Source organism: Ziziphus jujuba, chromosome 9 (genome assembly GCF_031755915.1).
Source record: "Ziziphus jujuba cultivar Dongzao chromosome 9, ASM3175591v1".
Taxonomy (NCBI): Eukaryota; Viridiplantae; Streptophyta; class Magnoliopsida; order Rosales; family Rhamnaceae; genus Ziziphus; species Ziziphus jujuba.
This window is the reverse complement of record NC_083387.1, coordinates 25,719,016-25,727,674: the sequence shown is the minus strand read 5'-3', so window position 1 is coordinate 25,727,674 and position 8,659 is coordinate 25,719,016. Positions and strand designations below refer to the sequence as shown.

Genomic DNA, 8,659 nt, shown 5'->3' with positions numbered 1-8,659 from the left:
TATTTTTAAATATCCCCATATTACCCTTTTCAAATGTGAAAAGGAAGAATGAAAATGTAAGGTTACGCTATTTTTCCCCTAAACAGAGCACAAAGAAGAAGAGAAAGAGAAAGTGAGAGAGAATGGCAAAGCGTTTTAGGACAATCGGAGTTCTTCAGGAGGAGGAGCGAGTGGAGGAAGCATCCAAGGCTCAGTAGTCAGCTCTGCCATGCCCTTCTTGGTCTTGGCCTCAGAGTCGGCGAGCAGGTCTACAACAAACTCCTCCTTCCTCTTCTTCTTCTGCTTCTTCTTCTTCTCACCACTTTTCTCATTCCTCTGCTTCTCACTGACTCACTAAGACAACTAAAACAATAACCTCATCAGGTGACGATGATCATTCAGCCTCCTTAAATCTTTTTTTACTTTTTGTTCCATCCAGTTTTTTGGGTCTGCTTTTGTTTTTGTTTTTATTAGCTATTCTGGAAATTTTGTTGATTATTACAATTGAAAATATAAAGTTAATGGATCTTATAGATGGGATATAGTAATTATTAATTACTGAACTTGTTTTTAGAATGCTATTATTTTTGGGTTTTATTATTTGGGGCCAAAATCATATGCATTTTAACTATTTGTTGATATGTTTTATTGGGTTGCATGTGTGTGGTGGAATTTATATAATGCTTTTGCTTATACAAATGAAGAGAAAATTTTAGTAGTGAAGATATTGCATAACCTGTTTTGTTAAAGTCTTGGATGTGTCTATATGCTCAGATCTTCCTAAGATCTTATTATTGGCTATTTCCTATACGTCAATTACGAATTTCAATCTTTAGTTTCTCTAATCTACGAAAATTTTATCATATATAAATACATGATATGTTGATATACTTTTAATTGGTATTTTAGGATGATGGATCTATTGTATGTATATTTTCTCTTTTTGGAAGTAATGCCCAGGATGGACATTTAGCTGCTGGTCGTAATGGTGTAAAGCGCCTCAGAACTATAAGTTCTCATCTGTTTTACTCTTTGATGTGGTTAGTATTTTTCTTGAGAAAGTTCCTATTCTCTTTGGTTTCTTGGATTGGTTTAAATATCCTTCTCTTTGCAATTTTCAATATTTTGATTGCTACTTTTTTGAATTTAGATATTAGCGGATTCATGCATTATGGATTTTCTTGTCACATACACCTATCAAAATCAAAGAGGGAATTGATATGAAAGATTCTCACATCCCTGAAATTTGAAATCCAATAATCTGATAAAATTTAAGTGTAATATTTTTGTAACAAAATGTTTAAATTTTTAGTTTTATCAAGTATTAACTCAACATGGTTGTTTTTCCAGAGTCCATAGATTTTGTTTGATAGTATGCCTATTTTTCTAAAGCTTTAATACATGTTTTGTTTCCCTATCTAGCTACTTTATCCTTCTGTTACTAGCCTTCTGTAAAGGAATTTTTCTGCGATACCTACTAGTATAAAAAAGTCACGTTTGTTCTTTTCAGGTCAAACATCCAAATATTTTATCATTCCTTTATAGTATGGAGACTAAAACTTTTCATAGTAATGCGACAAAGGTTGCTATCTATATTGTCATGGAGCCTGTTGTTCCACTATTAGAAAAGATCAAGGAACTAGATTTGGAAGGTACATAAAAGTATAAACAATCTGGTCTTCCTGGTTGATATTGGTTGTTTGATTGGATTAATATGATTGCATGATACATGTAATTCTTCTTGCGTTAAAAAATGTCTAAGGTACTTGCATTAATGGTGATAGGATATGAAGAATCTTGGAGAATTTAAAACTACTTTTTGACTTTTTCTTTTGAAAATGGGAAATCTAAATCAATATTAGCCACTCGTTTAGTAGGTTATTGGAAACTCTTCCTGGCCAACTTGGTTTCATTGATTCATTTATGAATATGTTCTACCAGTGTGATGTTAACTTTTTGTTTTAGTGCTTCTCTTTATTTAAAAATTGAAATTTCCATCTAAATGTAAACAATAACACGTAATATCTTTTGGTTTCTTTGTATGATTGTGCATACATGGGAAGTGTGCCAATCCTGTTTATCACCGTCTTGAACAATTTTGTAATGATCCTATTCAGAATGGTTTTAGTGGTTTGGCTAGGAATATAGATTGAAAAAAATGGAGAGGAAAGTGAAGAAAATGAAACGATTTGTCGCTGCTACAACACAACTATTACAAGAGCAGGAAGTGCTGATGAAGCTTGAGCAAACTCTGAGGAGACTACAAGTCAATGCTCAGTTAGATCGTGTGAACTTGCTTGAGTTCCAGCAGATGGTGATGTGCCAATGTCAAGAAATGAGAAATTTAAAAGATTTGTGTCCATGGAATAGAACTTTCATGCGGATGAGTCATGTTGCACCTTTTAAAGGATGCATGGTGGGTGGAATTGATACTTTCGTTGAAGAGATATGCAAGCTAACCATTCATGGTTCAATGCAGTTGAGAAATGTTAGTATTGCATTGATTGTGAGTCAAGTCTTCCATTCATGGTTCAATTCTGCTTCGACATCTGTGTTCAAATGAAGTTGTAAAAGTTTTTCTAAATGATCATATATGTTTATATATATATATATATATATATATGCTTGCTGGCAGGATTTTCATATGCTTGTTGCGAATCCTAGAAAACAAAAGTTATCCGTGCAAGTGAAGGATTCTCTTGGATTTACAGATTTAACAATTGTTTGAATGGTATGCATTAAAATTTAGTTAGTTTTAGATTGGAGACTATTCCCAGCTTGAAAGCTTCTTCCAATCTCTTTTAGATTTGCGTTTCTCCTTTTTATGAGTCATCTATCGTATTGTGTTGGTAAAATATCATTCTGTGTTCAGTATTTTGTAAGTTTCTTACTGTTACAAGGATGCTATTAATGCCCAATGGTAATTACCGATGCATCGTTGGTAATTGACGTTTGTTCACCGTCGCAAAAGAATCACCACAATTCTATCCGACAGCTTCGATAGTGTGTGTTTCTACCAATAATGTGTTAAATCTAGCTTTATTAATGATAACCGTTGACAAAATAAAAGAAATAAAGACATTAAGAAGTGAAAACATTTAAATAGTGTTTATCCGAAACCAAATAAGAGAGAAATAGACCTTAAGAAGTGAAAACATTTAAAAATAAAATGAATACGGATGGTGCATTGGTAATTACCGATGCTGACGGTTTCATCGGTAATTACCGAAGGCCTTTCGGTAATTACAGTTGACAAATTTTGTGACTCCCATAAGTCTCCTAATATGTGTTTTGTGCAACAACATGCAAAATATACATTCATCAATGATCCTAAATAGTAAAATCCCCATAAAGTTCGAAAAAAGTTTTAAAATTGCCAAAAAAATTTGATTATCGTAGGACCTTCGGTAATTATCAATGAAACCATCGGTAATCAAATTGCCCTTGTTAGAAAAATTATCGAAGGTTTCATCTGTAATTACAGAAGACCCTTGGGTAATTACAGTTGACAAATTTTTTGACTCCCACAAGTCCCCTAATGTATGTTTCGTGCAACAACATGCAAAATATATGTTCATCAATGATCCTAAACTGCAAAATCCCCATAGAGTTCGGAAAAAGTTCTAAAATTGCCAAAAAAAATTGATTATCGTAGGGCCTTCGATAATTACCAATGAAACCATCGGTAATCAAATTGCCTTTGCTGGAAAAATTACCAAAGGTTTTATCGGTAATTATTGAATGGCCTTCGGTAATTACAGTTGACAAATTTTTTGACTTCCACAAGTCCCCTAATGTGTGTCTTGTGCAACAACATGCAAAATATACATTCAACAATGATCCTAAACAGCAAAATCCCCATAAAGTTCGGAAAAAGTTCTAAAATTGCCAAAAAAATTTGATTACCGTAGGATCTTTTGTAATTACCAATGAAATCATCGGTAATCAAATTACCCTTGCTGGAAAAATTACCGAAGGCCCTTCGGTAATTACAGTTGACAAATTTTTTGACTCCCACAAGTCCCCTAATATGTGTTTTGTGCAACAACATGCAAAATATACATTAATCAATGATCCTAAACAGCAAAATCTCCATAAAGTTCGGAAAAAGTTCTAAAATTGCCCAAAAAATTTGATTACCGTAGGACCTTAGGTAATTACCGATGAAATCATCGGTAATCAAATTGTCCTTGCTGTAAAAATTATCGAAAGTTTTATTGATAATTATTGAAGGTCCTTCAGTAATTACACTTGACAAATTTTTTGACTCCCACAAGTCCTCTAATGTGTGTTTCGTGCAACAACATACAAAATATACATTCATCAATGATCCTAAACAGCAAAATCTGCATAAAGTTCAAAAAAAGTTCTAAAATTGCCAAAAAAATTTGATTACCGTCAAGCCTACGCTGTCCAATGAGGGATGGAGTTTGGCAAAAACTTTTTTTTGTTTTTCTTTGGCTGAACGAGTTTGGCGAAAATTAAATGGGTGGAATGAATGTTGTCTAATATTTATTAAAGCAGTCAATCCCAACCTATTCGATGAGTTGCTTTAAACTCCTTTGCTTAATAGTCTTCATAGTTTAATGGGTCGATTTTGAAGGGGCAATTTTAGTGGTAAAAAAGGAATCCATTATGTCAATTGGATGCAATTATGTCAACAAAATGCTATGGGAGGATTAGGATAGTCGTTGGAAGAGTTTCCTTTTTTCTCTTTTTTTTCTTTTTTCTATTAGCTCTTAGACTATCTATCCAAATAACTCCAACTCATGCTCTTTAGACATCAATAAAGGTGCTTGACCATCAAAACTTAGCCACTTCATCGTGGTTGGAGGAGTTTCATGAACTTATGTTGGTTAATTGTACAACATCATATTCTTTGACAACTTTGGTTTTAAAAGGAAAATAAAAATAAATGTTATTAATAATAAAATTGTAATTTTGATGATTAATGATAGATATTTTGAAAATTTAAAACTGTTTATCTTGATTATGAAATAACCAAATTTTCAAAATAGCTTAATCTGCTTTTCAAATAATTTTTGTGAACATTAAAATTATTGAATAATCAAGATAGAAGCAGTCAAATACGTTCTCTATAATCAAATCCCAAACGGACCCATTAGTTTTTTCCATGAATATGAATTGCTAAGGGGCAATAAAAGGAAGAATCCGATTAGTTTTTCTCACCAACATGGATTGTTAAAGGGCAATAAAAGGAAGAATCTCTTTGTCTAACTTTATTCAAACCAAAAAAATACTAAATATAATCATTAGATGGATAATCTAATACAAGTCAACTAGTTATTTACAAACATTTAAAAATAATTACATAAAATGGTAAAATAATTACCTTATAAGATTCACATACAATATTTTTATAGTGTATAAATTTATAAATTGTTTCAGTATATTTAACTATTTGTTAGGATAATTAGACACAAATAAATTTTATTTTATTTTATTAAATTAAAATATATTTTTCATAATTATTAAATTTGTATTCAAAAAATAAAATTTAAAAAACAATAATAATAAAAAATATATATTTGTTAAATAAAATAGATTTTATTTCATACTCATTATTTGTTTGGATAACTTTTACATGTAAGTTTTTCTCACCCAAAATATTATCTTACCTTTGAAAGTAAACCGACGTGCTTCGACCGAGAAAAAATAAACTAACGTGTGAGACAAATGAACTTGCGACCACTCATTTTTGTTAGAGCAGGACTAAAAAGGTTATGGAAATAAAGATGGGCAAACTCCAAGTCATGGAAAAAAACAATAATAATAATAATAAATCCTGGCCGTGAAAGGAAAGAATGAGGTGAAGATGTATCGACTTGTCAAATCAATAAAGGGACCCATTTTGATTTGTTAATGGATACGCTGTCCATTTTTAATCAAAACTGAATATGTGGGGTTACTAATTCTTTTGTTTTTTTGTTTGTTTGCCTTTTTTTTTTTTTTTTTTTTTTTTTTTTTTTTTTTTTTTTGGGTGAATGTGGGCTTGCTTATTCTAACAGAGATTATATAATGGGTAATTTCATCAGTTTTGCTTATTTAAATCACGTATTTTTTTAAAAAAAAAATCAATGTTAATTTTTTGAATTTTTTATATTTATTAAAAAAATTCAAATATCTTTTTATTAGTTAATTTTAATAGTTTTGAATAAAAAATAAAAATAATATTTAAAATAATAAATTGAAAACTTATAATTTACCTTATATATTTGTTTTTTTTTCTTCAATTTAAAGAATAATGACAATTTTCCTTTTTCAGCAGTGCATTTTTTATGTATACCAAGTTCAACTGTGCAATTATTTATTAATTATAACAACTTTAGATGATAATGGCTATAAATGATCGTTTTTACATTTTGGTTCGATAAGGTCTAGCACTAAAATCTCCTCTCTCTTTCAGTTAAAAAATAGATAAATTAAATCTCCTCTCCCATTTATTAAAATTATATGACTAATTTTTTTTCAAAATTATTAGATAAATTAGAAAAATAATATTTTTTAATTTTGTTGGGACAACCGCATCAGTATTCTGATAAATTTACTTTCTTTTGTAATCTACCAAAAAAATATATATATATATCCTTTCGTTTGTAAGGTTTAGGTACATGCATTGGTAGAATAATTACCATGAGACAACTTAAGAAACCTGTAATATCATACTAAAAAAAGTCAATTGTTTACTTTTAAATAGGGATCCAAAATTTCTTACATGTTTCACGTTTATATTTCTTTTAAGTTAACAAAGTATTTATTTTATTCATTGTTAGTGTTTGCAACAATAATTGATAGCAAATAATGGTCAAAGCCTCCATGGACAGTGCATTTGGAAGAGGCGAAAAGTCAGATGTAGAAAGAACGGTCAAAGTCAATGTAGGGGAGCGAGTCAAAAATGAAGAAGAAAAACAAGAACTAAGAACCTTTATTTGATCATGCATGACATGACATGTACATAAGGGTGATTGGAATAGGGGATCCTGATCACTGATCAGAATCTAAATGCATTTATTTATATTTAATTGTATAATTTAATATTGTATTTTTAGTAAATTTAATACAATATTTTAAAATGTATAGTGGGGGATTGTTTTGTGGGTTGGTGAATTGAAGTAGATAAAGATTGAAGAATAAGTTGGTCCATGAATTTGACATGGCTCTTCTCAATTCCCAGCCTCTTGTTTGTCTGAGTGTGCAATAATAGTGCATGGCCCTACTCTCTCAACCAAACATATAATTAAATCTCATCATCCACCGAAAACATATATGTATATATATATATTATATACACTTTTATTATAAAAAAAACATCATTTAAAAAATATCTATCTACCTATAGAATTATAAAAATCATCATTAAAAAAAAAAAAATTGTTATCTGACTTTCCAGAATATATTCTAAGATATTAAACACACGGTCGGTATGTATATATATTCAAATCTCATCGAGCCAAACAAGATCCACTAACGCTTGCATATTCACCCATGTTAGGCTTATTTCCTTGTCCTTTGGACACAATTGAAACTGACAAAATTAATGCCTCCAACATTCTTGTTTTTTAAATATTATACATATTTTTTTTAATAACAAAATTGAGGGATTCAAATACATCTGTTCAAGGAAATAGTGAATTCTAAACCTCTGCCAAGTTATCCAATTAAGTTAGATTTTACATAAAATAGTTTGGTTCAAAACCTAACCTATTCTCGTCCAATCAATACTGTCCAATTAAATTACATTATTAAAACCATATATTTCCTATATTTTAATGGTTATACACCAAAGATTATTAAATCCTTTTTCAAATTATAAAGCTTTATTACACTTTGTCATCCTTAACAATTAATTTTTTTGCATTTTACCCTTCAAATTAATCAATTGATTTAATTACCCCTTGAAGTATTATGTTTTTGTCACATTAATCTAGTGTTGCAACTTTGTTTAATAAATTTAGCAAAATTAAGCATACACACCCGCCTAAGATAAAATTCAATAAAATAATTTTTCCAATATATAGATAGTTACATTGGTTGTGTATTGCTAATTTCATAAAATTCATCCGTTGAAAATGTGTAATAGAATTAAAGTGATAAAAAAAAATAAAAATTTAAAAGATAACGTAACATTTTTATAATTTAGAAGATAAAGTGCAAAACGTGTAATAATTTAAGCCTTCTAAATGTATTTGACCCTAAACACACACACACACATATATATATATATATTACAAATTTGTCACACATCACTATACGACAATTTAATGAAACTATTTCTTTCTCTGGTTAATGTTTCATAATTCAAATCCTTCAATTTCAAAATTATATATTACTGTCAAAGACACCAGAGTTATAAATTGATGAATAAAAATTATCCATCAGGGGTGAGGCTAAGAAGTTAATCGGTGTCAAGATATGACTAACTAATTTGTATAATAGTCTAAAGTAATCTTCTGGTTTAAATCTATAGTTTTGGTTTGAAACTGTTGGAAATGGATAAATATTTTTATTTAGTTTATATCTGGGCATAGCCAAGAAAGTATACTGGGGGAAGCCATTTGACGGTTTCAAGCACGTGCTTGCACCTTAAGGGGGTAAAAAGTTTACTCAATAGCAATCTTTTTTTTTGGTTATTAGAGTTTTAAAACAATTTTGGATCATC

General features: G+C 29.8%; 1 long non-coding RNA gene across 1 annotated transcript; it reads left to right on the top strand.

The window, feature by feature from the left end:
• The first annotated feature begins 36 nt into the window (after positions 1-36).
• LOC132799502 (uncharacterized) lies at positions 37-2,886 on the top strand. The gene is made up of 3 exons (XR_009634220.1): positions 37-363; positions 889-1,019; positions 2,108-2,886. It is a non-coding gene; the product is annotated as an uncharacterized LOC132799502 (long non-coding RNA).
• The last annotated feature ends 5,773 nt before the right edge of the window (positions 2,887-8,659 follow it).